A 25,393-nucleotide genomic window follows, 5' to 3' on the forward strand; every position below is an offset into this window, starting at 1 on the left:
ATAAAAATTCACTTCTTTATTTAATTCTTAACCAATGGCCGGGCACGGTGGCTCACGCCTGTAATCCCAGCACTTTGGGAGGCCGAGGCGGGCGGATCACGAGGTCAGGAGATCGAGACCATCCTGGCTAACACGGTGAAACCCCGTCTCTACTAAAAATACAAAAAATTAGCCGGGTGTGGTAGCGCCTGTAGTCCCAGCTACTCGGGAGGCTGAGGCAGGAGAATGGCGTGAACCCGGGAGGTGGAGCTTGCAGTGAGCCGAGATCGTGCCACTGCACTCCAGCCTGGGTGACAAAGCAAGACTCCATCTCAAAAAAATAAAAAATAAAAAAAAAAATTCTTAACCAATTAAATATGCAGTGAGTATGTAGGGTACTCAAAAATGTATTTCAACAGTCATCAGAGCTGCTATAAAGACCACTGAAATATAGGTCTTAATTATCACAGTTTGTCTAAGAAGACAAGGCTAACACATTTGAAATACGTACAAGAGACTACATAATTACGGGTAATTGCCAAATTATAAATATTGACTATGGGACAGGCGCAGTGGCTCACACCTGTAATCCCAGCACTTTGGGAGACTGAGACGTGCAGATCACGAGGTCAGGAGATCAAGACCATGCTGGCTAACATGGTGAAACCCCATCTCTACTAAAAATACCAAAAAAAGTTAGCCAGGCGTGGTGTTGTGCACCTGTAGTCCCAGCTACTTGGGAGGCTGAGGCAGGAGAATGGCATGAACCCGGGAGGCAGAGCTTGCAGTGAGCCGAGATCACGCCACAGCACTCCAGCCTGGTGACAGAGTGAGACTCCATCTCAAAAAAATAAAAAATAAATAAATAAATAAATATTGACTATGCAAGTTATAGGAGGTTATAGGAGTTCATGTGACTAAGTAAATCAAGGGGAGGAGTGTCATCAAGGCATCTGTCCCCCTGATAGGTAGACTTTGAATGGGTAGAGGAAATAAGAATGGGCAGGCATCTAAGACAGGCCAAATGCCCCAAGGCATAAATGAACATGGTATGTTTGTGTGGAAGAAAAGGGATGGGCCAAAGAGATCTGAGGTGCTGAGTTGAAGTGTGTCAAATGATGCTTCTGTAAGGTGTGATAAGGTCACATTGTAGAAGGCTGTGCTAACCTAATGGAGAGAAAAGCTCACAGATAATAAAATGAGGGAGTCACTAGGTCTAAGCGGAGATGAAGAAATACAAACTTTCACAGATTATAAGCAATAGAAGATATTCTTTAAAAAATCAAATGCATACAAATGAAAATATCTGCATAAGAAGACTAGAGCTATATAAGGAACACAACGAAGTTGGGAAATATTGCGAAGAATACTACCATCATGAAGACAACTCTCTATATTAAGTAAGTTATTTCAAAAAATAAGAGGAAATTCAAGAGCAGTAAAAAACAAAAGGAAAAAACTCTATTGTCAAGATCACATATGAGATAATGTAAATAGTTTAAAAAGTGGGAAAATTTTATCTATCTAATAACCATAGACATGCAAGTTACAGTAGTTCAAAGCACCATTTTATGTCTAATTACTAATAAAATCTCTCTGAAAAGATAAGCCTTTCCTGGCAGTCCTGTGGAGAACGGGATGCACCATGTGCTACTTGTGACCTTGTAACCTAATGGATGCATTCAGAAAGTAACATACAGATGCTATATAATTTATAAAAATTTCATCCTCCTTTAACCAATATCTCACTACCAGGAATTTCTCCTAAGACAAGCTTTTTTTCTTTTTTTTGAGACAGAGTCTCGCTCTGTCACCCAGGCTGGAGTGCAGTGGCGCAATCTCCACTCACCGCAACCTCTGCCTCCTGGGTTCACACGATTCTCCAGCCTCAGCCGCCTGAGTAGCTGTGATTACAGGGGCCCGCCACCACACCCGGCTAATTTTTTTGTGTTTTTAGTAGAGATGGGGTTTCACTGTGTTAGCCAGGATGTTCTCGATCGATCTCCTGACCTTGTGACCTCCGCCTCCCAAAGTGCTGGGATTACAGGTGTGAGCCACAGCACCCGGGCGTTTTCGCTGGTGCAAGTGATTCTCCTGCCTCAGCCTCCTGAGTAGCTGGGATTACAGGCACGTGCCACCATGCCTGGCTAATTTTTGTATTTTAGTAGTAATGGAGTTTCACTATGTTGGTCAGGATTTTCTCGATCTCCTGACCTCGTGATCCACCCGAATCAGCCTCCGGAAGTGCTGGGATTACAGGCGTGAGCCACAGTGCCCGCCGGCCTTTTTTTTTAAATTATGTTTACAAGACATTCAATGTTACATCGAAAAAGTGAAAACAGTCTAAATATCCAAGAGTAAGAAAATAGTTAAGAAAATTTTAACACCCAACATGAGGCGATAAGCTTCTGTTGTTATTAAATGTAATAAATATGAACATTTGTCAAACATGGACATGACAAATACATATAAAAAGCAAGATATAAATCTATATGTTCAATATTATTGGACATGGGTAGCGTACGTCTAAACATAGAGAATCAAGCACTACAATAGGAGTGGGAAATGCAAGCTTCCTTTCTTAATGTCAGATGCCTGAGAAGAGAACACCCCCGGAGGATCACGGCGTCTGAAGAGATTACTCTGGCATTCTACCAGGACCGTCCCTCCATTTTCTTCTCTTCTTTATTTTGGTCTGAAAAGCTCTTTTCCTACCTATTTTTTTTCTTCTGTATAGCATCAGAAGTATCTTCTTATTTATGTTGAATTTTACATAGGATTTTATTTTAGGATGTATTTTCAATCTCAGTTTGTTTTCCTAGCTCAACATGTTTTGTTTGTTTTTGAAAATTCATTTTACTTGTTTTTTGTAACTCTGATTTTGAGTCACTACTGAGGATGCCATAGTATTTTTTTTTTTTTTTTTTTTTGAGATGGAGTCTCATTCTGTCACCCAGGCTGCAGTGCAGTGGCGCGATCTCGGCTCACTGCAAGCTCCACCTCCCGGGTTCACGCCATTCTCCTGCCTCAGCCTCCTGAGTAGCTGGGACTACAGGCACCCACCACCATGCCTGGCTAATTTTTTGTATTTTCAGTAGAGACGGGGTTTCACCGTGTTGGCCAGGATGGTCGCGATCACCCGACCTCATGATCTGCCGGCCTCGGCCTCCCAAAGTGCTGGAATTACAGGCGTGAGCCCCCTCGCCTGGCCCATAGTATGTTTTATAAGTGTTCTGAAATCAAGTAATAAGAGTTTTTTTTAATGAAGGTGAGATAAGTTTCTGGCAAATATAGAACTTGAGAATTAATGAAGTGTATACTTCTCATTTTCTACTCTAACCTTTTGAAATTAATACAATTTTAACATGAAATATTTCCATGAAATTACAAGAGAACTTTGATGTTTGTTTCTGCATTCTGGGCTCCCAGAAACATGGTGTAGCATGGTCTGACCTGCATATCTTTGGAAATTTATAATAGGTTTCATTGTCTGATCTTAACCAAAACCCAACCCTTAATAAAATAGCCCAGTATATATATGGTTTTTTTCCTCTACTAAATGAATTACAATTCTCTGCTAGCTACCAGCACAGGGAAAATTAAAGAGAAAACCTTTCTTTCCTTACAGTGCATGAATTTTACCAGTGTGGAAGAGTGAAAAGAACCCAAGCTTCGGAGTTTTACAGCCACAGGATCAGATTTTAGTCTATTCCACTACCCAAAACTACGCAAGTTTTCTGGGGTCATCTATCCTCTATGACCTCATCGGTAACAACAGGCTTCACTGTGGCTTAAGTGAGATAATGAGTAGAAATGGAATGGTTTGGGCCAGGCACAGTGGTTCACGCCTGTAATCCCAGCACTTTGGGAGGCTGAGGTGGGCAGATCACCTGAGGTCGAGAGTTCGAGACCAGCCTGACCAACACGGAGAAACCCCATCTCTACTAAAAATACAAAGTTAGCCGGGCATGGTGGCATATGCCTGTAATCCCAGCTACTCAGGAGGCTGAGGCAGGAGAATCATTTGAACCCAGGAGGCGGAGGTTGTGGTGAGCTGAGATCGTGCCATTCCACTCCAGCCTGTGCAACAGGAGCAAAACTCCATCAAGAAAGGAAGGAAGGAAGGAGGGAGGGAGGGAGGAAGGAAGGAAGGAAGGAAGGAAGGAAGGAAGGAAGGAAGGAGGGAAGGAAAAAAAAAAGAAATGGAATAGTCTGGTAGGGTGATTCCCAAACTGCTGCACATTAGAATGAAGTGGGAAGCTTTTAGAAACACAGTGTCCACATTGCACGCAACATCCATGAAGTCAAAATATTAGGCATGGGAACCAGGCATCAACAGTTTTTAAAGATCCAAGATGATTCCATTGTGCAGCAAAATTTGGAAACCAGTGCCTAGCACAAAGCAGGTACTCAGCAAAAGTCAACTTTCTTTATCTTTCAATGTGTGGTGTATTTGCCAGCTTTCGGGTAGCACTTCCTTATCTTCATTCCTTAAAACTCTGCAGCAGAGTGGCACTGCATAGGTAAATGCTACACTGACATCTTGCTGCATGCCGCACTTTACTGCAGTGGAAAATAATAAGGAGCTAGCCAATACCCATTATTAAAGTGTCACACAAGTGTGTCATCCCATCCAGTCACATTTTTCAGGGGCTTCCAATTCACACTTTCATAAATGCGGCCGTTTCCTCTTCCTGTGACTTAGATGAGATGGAAACAGACATGCTCTCAAGCATCATATTAGCTTTTTTCAGAACTTCTTTAGTTTTCTAGTGAGGCATCTGTGCCTCCTAGAAATGCACTTTAGACCCTGCTATACAGAAAAGTAAATTTTCTTACAACTGGTCTGAAGCATATGTATTATTCTTTTAGATCTGATGTATCAAATGCCCACGGCCCTAGGTATGCCTGTGTTTGTTTAATCTATAATGATCATTTTATACAATGTGCTGGCACCTTGCCCAGCACACTCCTTTACCTATAGCAGGTTTAGCAGGCTGGGTAATTGCCCCTTTTAAAGTTGTCTGCACTCAACACTGCCCTGTCTGGTAAATGCAATTAGAAGCAAATCCTTGGGTGTATCACCCCAGACTTTTTATTAAGCTCATATGGCATTCTCATTGCCACTATTTCTCACCAGGTTGCTCATTAGCCAAGGGCAGCCAAAGGTCTGGATCATATCAGACGGTGACTTTCCAACCCATGAGACTCCCTTGTTCACCTTAAATATAAACCACATAGAGAAGAAACTGGGGATTTGTATGCCTGAAAGCTGACGGTGGCCATAACAAAAGCAATAAACAGAAATCCTAGAGATAGTGATGACAGAAGAAATGTGTGTTTGCCAAGGAGTTAGAGGGAGCACTTTGTGTTGGCACTGAAATCAGCCAGAAGAATACTCAGAGTGAGACAGAAGTTGACTCATGCAACAAACCTTCACCACTGACAGTCAAAGAAAATGACTGAGGAACGTCTCAATCATGTTAGAGGTTTATTTTGACAAGGTTAAGAACGCACCCGGGAAAAAGGAACACAAAACCACAAGAACAATCTGTGATCCATGCTTTTTCCAAAGAGGGCCTGGGAATTTTAGTATTTAATGAGAAAGAGCAGGCAGTAGGAGAAAGAGGAAGAAAAGAAAAAAGGGGGAGGGTAGATAAAAGGGGCAGGCAGTTGCATTCTGTTGAGTCTTTGATCAGTGTGCACTGAATCCACATTTCACATGTCAAAGGAAGGGGTAGAGAAATAGTCAATTATGCATTCATCTCACACTCAGTGAATCTGCATTTTTACATAAGATAAAATAAACATAAAGTAGAGGAAGTAATCAGATATGCATTTGTGAACCCAGAAAATCTGAGACAGGTCTCAGTTAATTTAGAAAGTTTATTTTGTGAAGGTTGAGGACACATCCGTGACACAGCCTCAGGAGGTCCTGATAGCATGTGCCCAAGGCAGCTGGGGCACAGCTTGATTTTTACATTTAGGGAGACATGAGACATCAATCAATAGATATAAGAAGTACATTGGTTGGGTCTGGAAAGGCAGAACAACTGGAAGCAAAGGCAGGAAGACTCAAAGCTGGGAGGGAGCTTCCAGGTCACAGATAGGTGAGACACAAACAGTTACATTCTTTTCAGTTTCTGATTAGCCTTTCCAAAGGAAGTAATCAGATATGACTCCTTTGGTGCCGGGCGGCGGGTGGGGGGCGCTTTTAGTTCTATCCTTTGTCCTTTGTTCCAGGATCTGTGAAGATAAGCTGTTCCCTTGCATTTTCTGGGTGAAATTCAGAACTGTTTTAGGGTAAAGATCTTGGGACCCACAAAGAATTTCGTTTTGAGCAAATTGTGAGAGAGGCATGTATCCTTTTAGATCTGTAGCTGTCTTATTTAGGAACAAAATGGGAGGCTGATTGGCATGACCCAGTTCTCAGCTTGACTGTTCCCTTCAGCTTAGTGAGTTTGGGGTCCAGAGATTTTATGTTCCTTTTACAGCACCCAGGAGGAACTGAGCATAAGCCTATTTCTCACAGCTTTGAGGAGCACTAACTGAAGTGCTCAGTTAGCAGCATTTGAATTAATTATTTCACAGCTCATCCTTAACCAAATTATTTTTAATATGATTCTAAAACTGGAGTTTTACCTTAAGCTTAGTATTTTGAGGTAATCTTAGCAGCAGTTGGATCTTAGCTCACTAAGAGCATGAGAGCTCTTAGTTACCTCACTCATCAGCGGCTTGGCTCCTCTTTTGGAAGGCATAAAGAACCTCATCCATCAGTGCCCACATACTCCTGTAAGCGCGGGCCCCTGTTCTTTGCTTCTGGGAAGCATCCATCTGGTCCTGTATTGCTGTCTTTCCTTTTCTGTCTGTTTTCCTATGCAAACCAATCTATCATTCTATTTCCCAGTCACTTGACCAGATAGACAACCACATAAAAATGGCTAAGTAATTTAAGCTTAAAAATTAGGAGCAGGAAATAATGTAAACTGGAATAGTAAGAAAATGCTGAAGGTGAGACTTGTGGAGGGCTGGCATTGTGGACGTCTTTAAGGTATAAGACTTTATTATAACAGTCAAAGCAAAGGGGACACGTAATTAATACAAGACTTTTTATCAAAGAGGAAAAGCTGTCATTTTCTTAGGAATCTAATACTATTCTAAGACTTAGGTTTAAAATGTATCAGGAGTGCCTTCTAAGTGACTGTGGAAAGAGGGAAATAGTAACCATATATTTTGAATGAGTGATTCTAGATCGTGGCTTCTATTTTATGCCTACTCTTCTCCCCTTGTCTCTTGTAAACTCACTTACAACCAGATCATAATAATAAAACTAGAATGCAGAGTGGCCACACAGTACAGTGACTAAGTACGCCAGCTCTGAAGCCAGAGCTTTTGGTTGGGATCTCAATACTGTTAATTTACTCATTTGAAAGACCAGGGTAATATAATCCTTCAAGAGAGGGTTGTTATTAGGGTGGACCTGATAAATAGGGTGGACCATATAATTTATCATACAGATGGATGCTTTAGAAAGTGCGATGATGTTTACTTGTCAAATTATTATCATGCTATTTTGACTATATTTTCTTATACGCTTTACTTGGAATATTTAAATTAGCCCATATGTAACTAGAGTCTAAAATCCATAGTTCAGGGAAATTGTGGTTGTATTTTGTCCCTTTAAAAAACACAGGTGCATTGGTGCCTAAATCATTGACCCCTGCAAAATGCAACAGGTTGCGTGGAAGTGAAACATAATGCCTCCAACCTGCTAGTTATTTACACATGTTGACCTAAGGAACACACAAGCCAGATATTCTTTAGGTTGTCTCTTTTTATTGTTAGACCACTGAATGGCAAAGTACTTGGTCTGCATTGGATTTATTTACTGTTAAAAGATTTTCAAGAAACTACAATTTAATAACATGTCCTTGAATTTTTTTCACGAGTTGAAATAATAAATATACAGTATCTATTCATCTATCCTGGAAAGTCCCTGATAAAAGCACTGCGTTTTCTTAATCAGTTTCCTTTTCTGTAGAATAAATTTCTGTTATGCTTCTTAATCAGCAAAATGACAAACAAATTAAGAAATAACCTCAAACTTAACAAAACAGAACAAAGTCTTCCCTGAAGGTCTTGGAGAACCACATGAGATCAGATCACAACCCAAGGTCTGCCCTGAGAAACGGGGAAAGCCAGGGACCTGCCACACCTCCCTTCCTCTTGTCTAACAGGAGATGAGAAACTAAACTTAATTTTCGTGATCTTACTATGTTAGCCTCATACGTAATCATCTTCTCTTTTGTCTAAATGGTTCCCTATTTTCACCTTATACTTAACTATCATATATAGGGCATATGAATACATTTATCTCAGATCCCATTCAGAAGTTGTAAAGGAATACATTATTAATAAATCAAATATTTCTACATTACATGGAAGAAAGTGTGGAACAGTTAAGAGGATGGGTACTGGTCCCAAAGAGTCCAGAGTTTAAACCCTTACTCTATATTATCTACATGATCTGCGCATGTCGCTTATTTTTAATGAGTTTTAGTTTCCTCATCTGCAAACAGCGTGACACTTGTCCCAAAGGATGGAACTGAGGATTTAGTAAGATAACAGGTGTAGACAGTGTCTTCACAGTGCTGGGCTCGTGTCAGGCCCTTGATAAATATTAATTCAATTCCCCTTCTCCTGCCCTACTACCATCCTTCAGCTCAGAGCAGCCAAAAGCTGGAAAAATAGGCTCCACCCAGAAAGTGTAACAAGATAACGATAAAGCACAGTTGGATGGATCGGGGTAATCTACTGAGTTATCCCTGTTTTAAACCATTGTGTTTGCTTCTGTGCATAGGAGAATCACCCCATGCTGAAGGGCAAGTGGAACATTTGCACAGTTGCCCTTGGGAACATAAAGAACAGCAGTTCCCTTAGCCAAGCCTAGGGCAGTGTGGAGATGAGGGGCACGTGGGACGCAGGTCCCTCTGCTACAAGCTTGACTGCCATCGGAAGCTGGGAGACACCAAAGGGTGGCCCCAGGGGCTCTCTGTCACCTTATGGTGACTCAAAAAATGCACATTCCTGCATTGATAACAATGGGTATTTTTATTACATGAAAATCTATGTACTTACTATTTGTGTTCTTCCCAACATTCAACTGACTTTTCTACCTGATGCAAAATGCAGGAGGGCTATTCACGACTTCTTCCTGTCTTCCTCTTCTCCTCCTATTCTTCCTCTTTCTTCTCCTTCCTTCCTCCTTCCCCTCCTACTGATGTTTTTATTTCTATCAACAGAAATGAGAAAAATCACTTTCAGTTACAAAGTAAGTCTGAAACTGTATCAAAATAATTTAGATCTTTAGTAGATTGAGAAAAAACACACGAATTTTTTCAACTTGCAGGAATAAAAATGTCAAGATTATTAACTCTGTTCTTTATTTTTAGTGAACTATAAAAAGGTTTATTGATAATTTCTGTTGAGCAAGATGACTTCAGAGTTTATATCATCTAGGCCTTAAGATTTACTAGAATTTTAATGTATCATTCTAAAGATGTGCTCACAGAATACCCCTCAGTGTTGCTTGACCGATAAGGGTACACGCTACAAACACGTGGAGAAAAACGTGCAGAGCTATTCGTGCAAGAAATTAGTGGCCATTTAAATTCCTCACTTATTAACAAAATAATAGATTCCTTCATCCTAAAGAGTGCAAGTGTATTTAAGGTCCATGCCATAAATACTTAAAACTATCTCATCTTACTGAAAATTTATATAACACATGACCTTTGCAAAATTGCAATCTTTATTCTTCAAGCAAAACTTGGTTTCTGCTGGTCACCACAATGTGCTTCTTTTGGACGCCATGTATAACTGAGATTGAATTGTAACTGTTAGCAGTGGAGAAAGCCTGCCGCAAATCAACTCAATTGAATTTTGTGTTCACAGATGCTTTGAGTTTTACAGAGTCTTATATTCCATTTTCAAGTGCATCATTCAGGACACAGGCCCATTTTCCATATCCCAGATCACCCAACCAGTCCAGGGCTATTTCAGAAACTTTCCTGAGCATATAATATAGACCAACGCTAGGTTGTAAACTAAGTATAAAATTCTAAGCCCCCCAACCAACTGAACAGAAACTTCTTGGCCAAGAGGACCCCAGAGAAAATTGAAAAGCTGTTTCTGGCCCTGAAAGAAAGGGAGGTCAGACACACCTCATCATACCTCCTCTGTTTTGGAGTTTGGACTCAACAAGTAACCAGCAGCGGTGTTAAAATAGAGATCCTAAGACTGACAGAACAGACCCTGTGTGGCCATAAGATAACAAATTATGAACAAGCCCTAAGGCCATGCAAGGCAGGTGTAAGTCAGGCCTGCAGGCCATCAGGCTTGCTAACCAGGGCATTTTATTGTGGCTGACTCTGACAGAGCATTCTTACCTTCCCTTCTGTCAACTCTAAGCTGTAGACAGGGCCTTACTCCTTTAACCAATCACAAATTAGAGAATTCCCAAGTCCACCTACAACCTATAAGACCTCTCCTGAAGATAATCCTCCTTTTTGAACCGAACCAGTGTATACCTTCCATGTGTTGATGTCTTTGCCTGTAACTCCTGCCTCCCTGAAATGTATAAAACCAAACCAACCCGGCCACCTCGGGACCACTTACTCAAGCCTTCTTAGTTGCATGTTTTCTCCAGGCCTCAGTCACTCATATTGGTTCAGAATAAACCTCTTTAAAATATATTACAGTTTGTTTTCTCCATTAACAAAGTCAAGCAATTAGTTCTAAGATCTGAAAATATAACTATTACTGCACTAAAATAGATTAATGAAAGAGGATATACTAGATACAGGAATATGAATAGCGCAAAATGTGGCACATTTGTGGAACACAGAAAAGGGATTCTATGAGTTAGCCAGTTAAAATAACTAAGGCCATGGCCATTTCACATCCCAGGTCCAGAATTTGAAAGATCAAAGTATCTCCATAAAAAAATATATATTCTCCCCTTCATGCTTGAAAATGCAATAGGCAATGTTATAGTAAAGTCAGGAAACATGAGTCTGTCTTATTTTGTTTGGGACCCTGAGCTGGCTGTTTCACATCTTTCAACCAATTCACAGGTGTGACTTTAACTATCACTCATACCCTGTACTTTTTTTTTTTTTTTTTTTTTGAGACGGAGTCTTGCTTTGTTGCCAGGCTGGAGTGCAGTGGCGATCTTGACTCACTGCAACCTCCAACTCCCAGATTCCAGCGATTCTCCTGCCTCAGCCTCGCAAGTAGCTGGGATTACAGGTGCATGCCACCATGCCCAGCTAATTTTTGTATTTTTAATAGAGACAGGGTTTCAGCGTACTAGCCAGGATGGTCTCGATCTCCTGACCTCGTGATCTGCCTGCCTCAGCCTCCCAAAGTGCTGGAAATAAAGGAATGAGCCACCGCAACTGGCCGCCCTATTTACTTTTAAATATATATTTCTAGTCCAGACTTTTCTTCCACACCCATACTTGAATATTCATGCATCTTCTGAATTGTTTCCACTTGGATTTTTCTCAGACACCTAAAATTCAGCTTGTCATCAATTCTATCCATCATTCTTCCAAATCCTCTTCCTGCCCCTGAGCTCCCCCTCCAAATGCCTAGCAGCATCATTCCCTCCTGACACTTCCTTCTTACCACCCCCCCACCTATGCCCTCCTGCCACAATTAAGTCCTGTGAACCCATTTTCTTAAAAACTCTTTAATTCTTGAATTCATATCATCATCACTTCTCACCTTCGCTATTGTAACAAAATTTAATGATCTCCCTGCTTCTATTTTTTTGATTCCCTCTCACGTTTCCTTCATAGCAATCTTTTAAAATTTAAATCTAACCCTGTCACCTTTACTTTAAAATCCCTACAAGGCTTCTTACTGCTTTCAGAGATAAGTTTAGGCTTCTTAGTTCAGCATAGAAGACGCCTGTTGGTTAAATGTTGAGTAAATTAAACTTTGAGGTTTTATTAGGTAAATTAAAATCCTTTAACCTCTAAGAACTCTAGCATCCTAGATGCAATACCAAATCCTCTATCTAGTACTTCCACCAGGGCACCTCCCTCTGCCCATATACTGACCCCATCCCAACTACTTAACAACCCATAGGTTGTCAAAAAGAAAACAGAGACTGACAAGGCTTAGAGACCCTTAGAATACTTTTATAACCTCTTCATTTTCATAGTACCTTGAGTGCAAGCTGCTCCATCTGAGACATGACTCTTTAGAGATGAAGCTAATCAAATCAGTACATGTTCAGCCCCCTTGCTATCCAGCTCCTCACCATACCATAACACTCCACATGTCATAACCAGTGCCTACCCCTTCACAAGTACTTGGCAAGGGGCAAAATAAGATTTTGATACCTTCTAGAGGAGACTAAAATCATCACCATGCCCAGACAGGTTTTTCATCTGTTCTTCTGAGGGCAGCTGCAAGAGGTTGCCTAAGAGACTTTATCTGCATAGTGACAGCCTTTGTTCAGTGCAATTCCACCCCTCACCTTCCCATAACTTGTCCTGTTCAAATTCCAAAGAGAATAATTTATAAACTAATTTCTGTCTCCCAGGCCCATTCAGTTCTCCTGAAAAGCATTTTACTATTCTTCAAAATTACCTGCACACTAATCTCCCCTCTCCCCTACAAAAAGAATGCTATTTAAGCCTCAGCTGTCTGGCCCTTCTTTGAGTCTCATATTTATAGGGCTCGCATTTTCATGTACATATTAGCAAATCTGTGTGTGTTTTTCTCCTGTTAATCTATCTATTGTCAGTGTATTTTGGCAAGATGACTCAGTTATCACACCTCCAGAGGAAAAGTTTAAACTTCTCTACATGTATTACTCACAATTTTTGCCATGGTCTCCTGATCATTCCAAAGTCTATGTGCCTGCATGATTCAAATAAGCTTGATTCTCTCCTTGCTTGGCACACAATGGAAAAGAATCTATAACTCATATTAGTAAGTTTCATTTGTAAATGGGAATCATAGAGACCTTTAAAACCAGCCCTAAATGTGAGACATTAGATCAATCTAGAGTCATTTGCATTCTAATAGGTCAAAGTTATCTCAATGCTGTATTAATAGGTTTTACCATATTTAAAGAAGATAAAAATGGAATTTCGTTCCGATTTTTTTCATTAAAGTTAATTTAAACAAATTTCATAGCTTAAAGGCACACAATTCAACTATCTAGATGTAACAGTGAAATACAGTTTCTGAACTGCTTTGACTAGTAGACAAGATATATTTCTTAATTCCACTTTTATTTTACTTATTTAATCTTCAGGCTATACAACAGTAAGGAAAAAACAATATAGAACAAACAATGACATTCTCATATCAAGGCATGAGCATTTATATCATCATTCCCAGTGGGGATGTTGCAGAAGCAAGTTTTAGGTCAACAAGATTTAATTTGTTTTTACTTCTTTTGAAATCAAATCATAAGGTTTTTAAAAAATAAAATGAGAAGTATATGGAAATAAATCATATATAAAGTTATAGGTTAGACATTGAGCTCAAATGTTAAATAAGACAGAATGAGAAAATCAATTCTCCCCCAAGATTAAGAAAGGTGAGAAAAACGTACCAGCACTAGGAGGATGGTAGGGACAGGCTTCCTCCTGCTTGGTTTTATGTATTTAACAAACCTGTCTTGGCTACTATGTGCTAGACATTGATCTATGCACTTTAGAATATTAATTCACCTTTATAGAAACCAATGAGGAGGTTTAGATATTACTATTTTATCCATTTTTAGATGGGAAAAGGAAAGCCATAGAGATTAGGAGACTTTCTTCAAGTCACATGCTTAAGAAGTGGTAAGTGGCAGGGCAGGGATCAAATCCCAGGTGTCTGGCTTCAGAATTGTCTCAGCCACTGGGCCATGCTGACTTGGTATCCCTTTATAAAATCACTAACTGGGCACAGAAAATACGTCTGGGTATGGGATTTGCAAATGTTTTCTCCAAGTCAGTAGCAAGGCTTTTCATTTATGTTTCAGTGTCTTTTGAAATCCAATTTATTAATTTGTTATTTTACAGATTATGCTTTCGTTGCCTTAGCCAAGAAATATTTGACTAACCTGAGGTCACAGAGACTTGCTTCTGTTTCATTCTAGAAATTTTATAGTTTTAACTTTTACATTTAGGTCTATGAACCATTCTGAGTTCATGTTTACATATAATGCAAGTTATGGACCAAAGTTCATTTTTTTGTATATCTAAAAGTCCCAGTACCATTTGTCACACAGCTCTCCTTTCTCCACTGCACTGCCTTGGTGCTTTTGTTCAAAAATCTATTGTCCATATACATGGGGTTCAAGAAGTATTTTTATCACATTTTATAGGAAAATGGAGGTGTTGGTGAAAAAAGCCAAACTCTGTAGAATATTTAAAGAAGTTTGTGTTGGGAACAAGCCCCCCCAAAATCTGGTCATAAACTGGCCCCAAAACTGGCCATAAACAGAATCTCTGCAGCACCGTGACATGTTCATGATGGCCCTAATGCCCACGCTGGAAGGTTGTGGGTTTACGGGAATGAGGGCAAGGAACACCTGGCCCACCCAGGGCAGAAAACCACTTAAAGGCATTCTCAAGCCACAAACAATAGCATGAGCGATCTGTGCCTTAAGGACATGCTCCTGCTGCAGTTAACTAGCCCAACCTATTCCTTTAATTCAGCCCATCCCTTCCTTTCCCATAAGGGATTCTTTTAGTTAATTTAATATCTATAGAAACAATGCTAATGACTGGCTTGCTGTTAATAAATACGTGGGTAAATCTCTGTTTGGGGCTCTCAGCTCTGAAGGCTGTGAGACCCCTGATTTCCCACCTCTATATTTCTGTGTGTGTGTCTTTAATTCCTCTAGCGCAGCTGGGTTAGGGTCTCCCTGACCGAGCTGGTCTCAGCAATTTTGGGCCAAATATGAGTGACCATGGCTCAAGGCACAGTCTCAAGAGCTCCTGAGAACATGTGCCCAAGGGAGTCGGGCTACAGCTTGGTTTTATATATTTAGGAAGACATAAGACATCAATCAATACATGTAAGTTATACATTGGTTTGGTCCAGAAAGGCGGGACAACTCAAAGTGGCGGTGGGGGTGGGAGGTGGTTGGGGCTTACAGGTCATAGGTGGATTCAAAGGTTTTTCTGATTGGCAGTTGGTTGAAAGGGTTAAGTTACCATTCAAAGGTTTAGAATCAATAGAAAGGAGTGTCTGAGTTAAGATAAGGGGTTGTGGAGACCAAGGTTCTTCTTATGTAGATGAGGTCTAATAGGTGGCCACCCTTAGAGAAAAATAGATGGTAAATATTTCCTATTCAGATCTTTAAAAGGTGCCAGACCCTCAGTTAATCTCTTCAGGACTTGGAAGGCCTGGGAGGGGAAAGATCTAGCTATGTTAATAATGTTCTTTTTTTTTTTTTTCTTTTCTGAGATGGGGTCTCACTCTATTGTCCAGGCTGGAGTGCAGTGGCGTGATCTCGACTCACTGCAACCTCTGCCTCCTGGATTCAAGCAATTCTCCCACATCAACTTCCCAAGTAGCTGGGCACCACCATGCCGGGCTAATTTCTGTATTTTTAGTAGAGACAGGGTTTCACCATGTTGGCCAGGCTGGCCTCGAACTCCCGGCCTCAAGTGATCCACCCACCTCAGCCTCCCAAAGTGTTGGGATTACAGGTCTGAGCCACTGTCCCCAGCTGGAGATTCTTTATAGATGCAAATCTTGCCCCACAAAAGATGGCTCTGCAGGGCCATTTCAAAATATGGCAAAGACACATATTTTGGGATAAAATATTTTGATTTCCTCCTTTATCTGTCATGTAATATTATACTAGAGTTGGGTTGAAATGTGGTATCTTGTTACAAAGGTTGTGTTTTGTCAGTGTTATGTTCTCTGTTTCAGTGTTAATGTTGGTGGCTTGTGCCTGAACTCTTCCTGTCCTGGCCTGACTTAGTTTTTCAGGTTTCTTTGGGCCCCCTTGGCTGACAGAGGGGTCCATTTTAGTCAGTTGGAGGCTAAGAATTTTATTTTTGGTTTACAAAGATGTCAGACTATTAATTAACTCACTGAAGGTCACACAGAAACTAGACTCCCATCAGATCCCAAATCCATTTTTAATCCGTGACTTCAGCAAGCTACTGAACTCTGCTTTTCTGTTTCCTTAAATATAAGATGAGAATGAGTTCCAGTCCCTACCCGGCTGTCTGACCAAGCTCATTTCTTCCCAATTTCCTATTGATTGACGTTAGACAATTCAGGCCTGTGTCCTGGTTTTCTTTTTTTAAACATGAAACCCCTGTTCCTGTACCCAAGAACCAAAGTGGACCCTGACCAGGAGGAATTGAGGCACCCTATAGCCTTGGCTCCTCACATTGCCTTTCCAGGAATTGACCTGAGACACCACAAATGGGTTATTCAATGGGAGATGCTGAAGTAGGCCCTGGAAAAAGACTCCTGGAACCAAGGCTGCCCTTTAGCAGCCATCATAATGGAGACTCATACAAAGGAGTAATCAGAAAAGCCTCTTTGCAGAGACAGTAAGAGAAAGAGGTGGCCACTTGGAGAGATGCTGAGATGAGAAACCTCAGCTCCTGGGCCTCAGTCCTCTGTTCCAAACACTTAAGAGGCTGATAGTCAGCTGTCTCCTAAATTTTTATAAGTTTACTTCATTTTTTTACCAGAAGTTAGTTTAAAGGAGTTACTGTCTTATGATGAAATGATCCCTGAGACGAAGGGTTTCTGCAGAGATTAAATATGTTTAAATAAGGAAATATTTAGGTTGAAAAATATAAAATTGCAGATATGTGACCATTTTTAGATAAAAATATTTAAATAAAAACAGCAATGTCATCTGCTTTAATCTAGCATACATTGCAGTGCTTAGCACGGTACCTGAAAGCATCAGTCCCTCACTAGCCTGGCCTTGTCAGAGCTTGTCTTCATTTGAAATGTTGGTATTTTGCTCATAATGAATTTTTTGCATTCATTTTGATATTTTAATATTATGTTAACTATTTATCTTAATGACTGAATTTTTTGGTGACTTCTCAGTTTTGCACACGAGGCAAATGAGGCAGCTGCTCACCTCAGTCCTGGCCCTGACGCAGAGCTCATCATTAGCTCATTAATAGTGTACTTGTGGCTGGGTGTGGTGGCTCACGACTGTAATCCCAGCACTCTGGGAAGCCAAGGAGGGTGGATCATGAGGTTAGGAGATCGAGACCATCCTGGCTAACACGGTGAAACCCCATCTGTACTAAAAATACAAAAAGTTAGCCAGGCGTGGTGGCGGGCACCTGTATTCCCAGTTGCTTGGGAGGCTGAGGCAGAAGAATGGCGTGAACCTGGGAAGTGGAGCTTACAGTGAGCCAAGATCACGCCACTGCACTCCAGCCTGGGTGACAGAGCAAGACTCTGTATCAAAAAAAAAAAAAAAAAAGTGTACGTATTTGTTGTATTATTGAAGTTACTCATGGAAAATAACTGGATTGCAATCAACCAGTCCTTTTGTAATCAGTGTACCTGATTCATTAAAAGACAGTCTTAAAAAGTACTCCACACTCTCATGATGGAAAATTGCCCACATATCAGTACTCACACAAGATATACAATTTTTTTTTTTTTTTTTTTGAGTTTCAAGCTGTCAAGTCATGAAAGAAAGGATATATTTTTAGAATGTGGCTTTAGGGAGGAGTTTAAGAAAAAACATTAATTTAGTGTCTGTTCCCTGCTAGGCACTGTTCAGGTAAATTACAGATGTTAACTCATTGAAACTCAGAGCTACTCTGAAAAGTGGGTGCTGTTACTCTCACTGCAGAGACAAGAAAACTGATTATAATGAATAAATCAAGATCACATAGCAAGTGTATGACAGACATGCAGTTTGATGATTCTAAATATTTTCACAACACCATGCTGTCTCTCATTTAGTTTAGAATAATTTTGTGTCACTCTAGATTATATTTTCACTTTAAAAATCCTAGGAGCCCTAGAGACTATGGTAAAACAATACCCTTTTAAATCAGCACTTCACATAATTCTGGGATTTATTTTTTATTTTATTGTTCTTTTTTGAGATGGAGTCTTGCTCTGTCGCCCAGGCTGGAGTGCAAGGGCACGATCGTGACACACTGCAACCTCTGCTTCCTGGGTTCAAGTGATTCTCCTGTCTCAACCTCCTGAGTGTCAGGCCTCTGAGCACAAGCTAAGCCATCATATCCCCTGTGACCTGCACATATACATCCAGATGGCCTGAAGTAACTGAAGAATCACAAAAGAAGTGAAAATGTCCTGTTCCTGCCTTAACTGATGACATTACCTTGTGAAATTCCTTCTCCTGGCTCATCCTGGCTCAAAAGCTCCCCCACTGAGCACCTTGTGACCCCTGCCTCTGCCTGCCAGAGAGCAACCCCCTCTTGACTGCAATTTTCCTTTACCTACCTAAATCCTATAAAATGGCTCCAACTCCTATCTCCCTTTGCTGACTCTCTTTTTGGACTCAGCCCGCCTGCACCCAGGTGAAATAAACAGCCTTGTTGCTCACACAAAGCTTGTTTGGTGGTCTCTTCATGTGGACATGAGTGAAACCGAGTAGCTGGGATTACAAGCACCCGCCACTATGCCCAGCTAATTTTTTTTATTTTGTATTTTTAGTACAGACAGGGTTTCACCAAGTTGCCTAGGCTGGTCTCGAACTCCTGAGCTCAGGTAATCTACCTGCCTCAGCCTCCCAAAGTGCTGGGATTACAGGCATGAGCCACCGCCTCTGGCCTTATTTTTTTAACTGGGAGTCAATTGCCAGGCTACTGTGTACCTTTGCATTTATAAGTCGTAAGTGTTCATACGCAGCCATGAAATGCTAGGAGGAAGCTCTTCCACGGATTCATTCAGGCATTCACCGAACAAATATCTGAGACTTCATGCTGTGCTAGGCCCTAAGAAAATGACAGATTGCTCCTGCCCCACAGGACCTACTTACAATGTAGGGAGACACTGTGTGTTGAAATAATTTGCTGGCCACTTAGAAAAAACGTTGTGTTTGGACTCCTGTGTCACAACTCACCTCAAAACCAATCCTGGAAGCATATAAGAATTAATGTGAAAATTAAAACATAAAAGAGCTAGGTAAAAGTCGAAAAAAAAATCCTTGTGGCTTACATGTGGACTTTCTAGATATAATACTGAAAGCTAGAAACCATAAAGAAAATATTGTAACTTAAAAGTTCCCTTGACCACGGAGCTCTCTCACCTGAACACTAGTAAAGCACTGCGCAGATTCACGACTCATCCTGTCATTGTTTTCCTAATCAACACTAGCCCTAACAACTGTTGCAAAAACACAACTTGTCAGCACAATTTTTAATTGCTGCAACTTTTCCATTTTGAAAATTCAGGTTCTGCTCTTCACAGTGTAGCATCAAACAATCAGAGTTGCTGCTTACCATGATCTCACCAAGCCAAGGGGACCAAGCCTTCTTCCAACTTATTCTCCAGCCTACTGTGAAAAAAGTCACCAGGTAGCGGGAGAGAAAGTAGAGCACGTGCATTTCAAAGAACCTTAACTGGAGTCATCGGAGACTTCAGAACGTCTTGTCATATTCTTATTTCCTCAGTAAATGCAGAATAATGAGCATGTGGACACAAGCTTTGGCAATGAACACAGCCTAATCAAAGCTAATGCAAGTCAGGCAGGGCCTCCAAAGAATGTCTAATCTTTGCACCGTCGTTTTAATACGTTCGAAGGGCTTCAACACATTTAACCCCAAGAAGCACAAAGGCAGGAGCCTAAATTAAGTTCAAGAAGACGTCTCACCCACCTTGAGTGACAGGTGGGTAGAGAGCACTGGTGACACAGCTGTTCCCTCCCCAACAGCCCCACAGAAATGCAAAGCCAGTCAGATCCAACCCCGACTGCTCATCCTCCTGTCTTTTCTATCTCAGTTAATGAAATGGCCATCTACTCAAATCCTCAAGCTAGAAACTTATCATTGTTTCTCTTTCCTCTCTCCTGGTCCTCACAGCTGTTCTACCTTCTGAATACAATCCATGTCTCACCAGCTCTAAACCAGATTCTGGGCTCTGAGCCAGCATCATCTGTAGTGGGATGTAGTGGCCCCCTGAGGAGTTTATATCCCCCCAACTCCACCTACAAGCATCAAGAGTGATCTTTTGAAAATGTAAATCAGATCATATCACTCCCATGCTTCAAGCTCTTGAAATGCTCCCCGGCCACTTCGAATGACATACAAATTCCTAGTGGTGGCCTCTAAGACTCTACATGATTTGGTCCTGACTGGGTTTCTGACCTTTGTGATCATGTAGCTATAAAGCAACACTTTAACTGATTATTTGTAGAGCCCCACAATGGATTATAGAATATTATATATAGTTGAGAACAATATTTAAAAGAATATGTAGAGAAATACACGCACACAATACACACATACATATATACATATATATACACCTATGATTATATTTTAGAGAATGCATATGCTCATGCCACCATAGGAAGCACACAGGACCAGCCTCCTTGTTGTCACATACTCCCCTTTACAGAAAGAGCCCCAAAACAATTGTTGCCCTCTTCTCAGGGGGCATTTCAGAATCCTTGAGAAGGATATTCACTTAAACGCTTTCCATTTTGGCAATGAATATCTTAAGAGGGTTAGAACACTTGTCAGCTACCACTTACACACATTTCTTTCCTAAACTTCATGCTCTTCAACATTGAGGAAAAAAAATTAAGAACTATTCTTATCTTCAGGAAGACAAAGAATACAGTCTGCCTGAATTGTGAATTCAAATCTCTCATTCAAATTACTATTTCTATTGTGTAGAATTTCTCCTCTCATTCAAAAGAAAGAAATGTGAATCTTCTCATAGGGAGGGATGTGTAGCATTTATGTTCTGGAAAAATCCTCTGTGATGAGCCGCATTGTGCATGTGATGCCCACACCCTTCTCAGGATGTGAATCGCAGAGTCCATCATATCAGTGAGCCAAGAAGCTTGGGTATGTTTGCCAATGACTTAATACACAAGAGTGTGTGTTTTGGAAATTATATCTAACATAATGTTCATTTTGGAAAGCACTTACTCTGTGCCAGACAGTGTGCTGATTCTTATGCATGAATCATCTCTTAGCTCGAGACTTTTTTTTAAATGAGATTTATATTCTCATTTTACATGCAAGATGAATAAGCCAACTTTAGAGATTGAGCACCAGGTTCCCAGAAACAGAGCACTTACAGTCTATGCTCTGCCGCACCCATGAATTAGCATATATTGAAAACTATGTAGGGGCAACAAATGCACAGTACCCCATATAACTTGCTGGGGACCAGAACACGATACCTCCAAATATGGTGTCTTGGCAATCGAGGAAACTGCAGAACAAGAAAGTCACTCTGACCTCCTCCCACCTTTCTGTGTAAAACATAGTTATAAACGATTTCTCTGACCTTCCTCCCCTGAAATTAAGTTGTGAGACCCTCACTCCAGAGGAGCCCTGCCCCATTCCCAGGGGGAAGGAATGCTACTCAGAAAGGCCAAGGAGAATCTGAACAAGAGACCGTTCTAAGTTCCCCCCAGTTTATCACCATGACATCACACCCTTTCATCCAATCATAGTTCTACATGACTGTTGATTCTACATCAAACCTAAGCATACAAGTGCACGCTTTTCTCTAGATCTTCATTTCTGAAACCTCCTGTGCCATGCAAAACTTTAGTTAAATAAATTTTTTATGCTTTTCTCTTGTTAATCTGTCTTTTGTTATCAAGGTGTCAACCATGACCCTTGTGATGGGTGAGGAAAAGGTATTGCTTTTTCACCCCTACAAAACCCATAACATTTTAGCTCCGTCAGAGCCTTCCCCATCAAAAAGTAACATGCTAATTTCTTTTCATTGGGTTCAGTTATGTTACCATAAAATATGGTACCTTGACATTTGAGGAAACTGAAGAAGAAATATCACTCTGAGTGTCCCTGATCCTCCTTCCTAAAAGCATGTCCTAAAACCTAGGATGGATTTTCTGACCTTCTCCTGAAGCAGGTCATAGGACTCTTATTTGAGAGGTTCTCCCTATACCCAGAGGAAAGGAGTATCCTTATCTCCGAAGACACAGGGACACAGAGAAGAACCTGCACAAAAGCCTTGCTAAGTTACCTTCAGTGTGTTACCATGAGGTCTACCCATCTTGTCCAGTTATATTTCTTCATGACTGTACATCAAATGTAGCATAATACACGTTTTTTGTGTTTGTTTGTTTGTTTTTGGGATGGAGTCTTGCTCAGTCACCCAGGCTGGAGTGCAGTGGCACGATCTCGGCTCACTGCAAGCTCCACCTCCCAGGTTCACGCCATTCTCCTGCCTCAGCCTCCCGAGTAGCTGGGACTACAGGTGCCCGCCACCACGCCCGGCTAATTTTTTGTATTTTTAGTAGAGACGGGGTTTCACCGTGTTAGCCAGGATGGTCTGGATCTCCTGACCTGGTGATCCGCCCACCTCGGCCTCCCAAAGTGCTGGGATTACAGGCGTGAGCCACTGCGCCTGGTCAATACACAGGTTTTCTACTTCTTTGGTTCTTTATTTTTCATGAAGTCATGTCATGTAAAACTTATTAGTAAGTTTTATGCTTTTCTCTTGTCAATTTGTCTTTTGTTATAGGGGCCTCAGCCATGAACCTAGCAATGGCTGAGGAAAAGATACCTCTTTTCCCCTGCACTTTTAACTATCTATAACAGAAAAAACAAAAACAAAAAACAACTCACTTTGACAAGCACACATTGAAGTCTCCCCAGAGAAGGAATCAGAGCCGTAATTTGTTTTTTCTTTTAATTTAGATTTTACTTCTATCCTAGATCAGTCCCATTCTTTCTGCTATTTCTCTGGTCCCATACCTCTTTATTTTACCTCACAACTAGTTTACCAGCTCCCTTAAGGTGACCCATCATTAACTTTCTTTTTTAATCTTTCAGCTAGCCTATTGTCAACTACTCCCAAAGCCTGGAAAGAAGCTCTGCCCATTGTCACTCTCCTGCTCTTGATATATCTGATATTGTTTCTGATTCTGCTATTTTCTTACATGCTTATCAAAAAAGGCCTGATTTCCAAATAATGAGAAACACCGAACTAATATATTAAAATATGGAATTTGTGCAGATGCTTTATAGAGAAACAATTACATTCATAATGTCAATATTTAATGGTAAAAGTGAGGACTGAGCCTGGCTCATGAGGGATGCTGGTCTATTTCTCCATTTCACTTGGGAGAGCCACACTTGCTGGTTAAGCTCTTGAACAATTTCCTTGTGAGACAGAACCTTTAAGAACGACGTAGGCTAAGATGAGAAATGGAAACCAGCCAGTTCACTGACCTTAAAGAATACGAACAAAAGACCAGAACACCTGGTTGTTCTTTGGCAGGCACAGCAGCTGTGGTACACCTCTGGCTCCTGGCCTTCCCACCCATCAGCCATCCTAAATATACAGAACACAAAATTGGGAAGGGCTGTAAGCGCAGTGAGAAAACTCACTTAACTCACTTAAGGCTATCATTCTTTCTCATGTTTTTTTTTTTAAATAAAATTTTAAAATGTTCTCTTATGTAAAATATTAAAAGGAGGAAGAGATTTTATTTACCATAAGCAGCTATTGAAGAAGAGAGAATGATTCCTTGTTAACTGGATCTTTTCCTTGAGAAACAACAGCAGTGTTTGAAGTCTCTGGCATCTTACTTGGGAGGCTGGTAACAACTTGAATTCATCATTACAAATAAAGTTTTCATTGAAACTAATTTTTTTGTTCATTAAACATAAATAGAATCCTATGTAAAAGGAGAAAGTATTGTGTTAAAAAATGTATCTGGTGAAAAGTATATTAAGTTATTCAATTCTGTATTCATCCATCCACCCATCCATCCATCCATGTACTCTCTGTATACATTTGCTGAGAACCTATTGTATGCTGGGCACCATGAGAGGTGTTAAGATATCGAGGTAAACAAGATGCATCTAAGTTAATATATGCTTTCATCTTTTAAAACTGTACTTCATTCCTACCAAATATTTTTTAGCAACCCTGAGGATCAAGCTGAGAAACACTGGTTTCAGAGACACACACACACACACACACACACACACACACACACAGACACACACCCCGATGTAACCCAGTGCAGACTCAGCTGCCCACTGCTTACAAAGTCAGTAACAAGGAGGAAGTCTGTAGTGAAAGGAAAGTTACTTTGTTTCCAAAGCTAGCAGCAGGGAAGCAGGCTGCTTACTTTACGCCTCCAAAAACCACTTAAAACTTTAGGCTGGGGAGAAAAGTTTAAAAAGGGGAAATTGGAATGGGAAGCCCGTGGGAGGGTGCATTGCACAAGGTCTGCTGTCTTGTTCTGGTGCCTATTTCAAGCTGTGGTCCACTTGAAGCGCAGGTTGCTGTCATCTCAACAATTGACGAGTTGTTGACAGCCATCTTGAGGTCATCACTGGGATTTTGCAGCGGAGTCTCCATGCTTGGTCTTTTTTTTTTTTTTTTTTTTCTCTGAGACGGAGTCTTGCTCTGTTGCCCAGGCTGGAGTGCAGTGGCGCAATCTTGGCTCACTGCAAGCTCAGCCTCCCGGGTTCACGCCATTCTCCTGCCTCAGCCTCCCGAGTAGCTGGGACTACAGGCACCTGCCACCACGCCCGGCTAATTTTTTGTATTTTTAGTAGAAACGGGGTTTCACCGTGTTAGCCAGGATGATCTCGATCTTCTGACCTCGTGATCCACCCACCTCGGCCTCCCAAAGTGCTGGGATTACAGGCATGAGCTACCGCGCCCTGCCGCTTGGTCTGTCTTAACGTTAGGCCCTGGAACTTCTAAATAAGAACATAATTAGATACGTTACGTGCTTAAATAAACTAGATAAATGCGTGTGGGGTATACAAGCATACAGCTAGATAAATGCACCTGGGGTAAAGGAAAATATGGTGAGAAACGGAAGGAAGTAGGGTTTCAAAGTATCTTTCAAGGCTCTATTTTAAGACTAAGGAAAAACATTTCTAGAGATTGTTTCAAGGTTTCAACTTGAGACTGGGAAGAAAGGAAAAAGGAGAAAGAAGTTTTAAAGTGCTTTTTCAGGCAGGGCTGTTCGGTTACACTATTTAGGAGTTGGAGCAGCTGCCTCCAGATTTGTATGCACGCCTCTGCCCCTTTGTTTTCATGGCATGGCCATAGAACATGCCTTTGTCCATATCTTGCCCATAATCAAACCTCAGCTCCTGCAACTGCCCCCATAAACAGGCACTTATAACCCGCACATTCTGTGTGTCTTTATGTCAGCTGCCCCTTTCTGTTCTGGGTTACAGCT

General features: G+C 41.0%; 1 long non-coding RNA gene across 2 annotated transcripts in view; it reads right to left on the reverse strand.

Annotated features, from left to right (window-relative positions):
• Positions 1 to 24,244, reverse strand: part of LOC129524551 (uncharacterized) — a 50,301-nt gene extending 26,057 nt beyond the window's left edge. The window contains exons 1-4 of one of the 2 annotated variants that reach the window (XR_008668350.2): positions 24,198 to 24,244; positions 23,680 to 23,863; positions 23,415 to 23,517; positions 9,118 to 9,271 (exon numbers count right to left, since the gene is read on the reverse strand). This is a non-coding gene — a long non-coding RNA (uncharacterized lncRNA). Of the gene's footprint in view, positions 1 to 9,117; positions 9,272 to 23,414; positions 23,518 to 23,679; positions 23,864 to 24,098 lie in introns of both variants that reach the window. The other variant, XR_008668351.2, reaches the window with a different exon arrangement.
• Between the last annotated feature and the right edge of the window lie 1,149 nt (positions 24,245 to 25,393).

This window comes from Gorilla gorilla, chromosome 13 (genome assembly GCF_029281585.2).
Source record: "Gorilla gorilla gorilla isolate KB3781 chromosome 13, NHGRI_mGorGor1-v2.1_pri, whole genome shotgun sequence".
Classification (NCBI taxonomy): domain Eukaryota; kingdom Metazoa; phylum Chordata; class Mammalia; order Primates; family Hominidae; genus Gorilla; species Gorilla gorilla.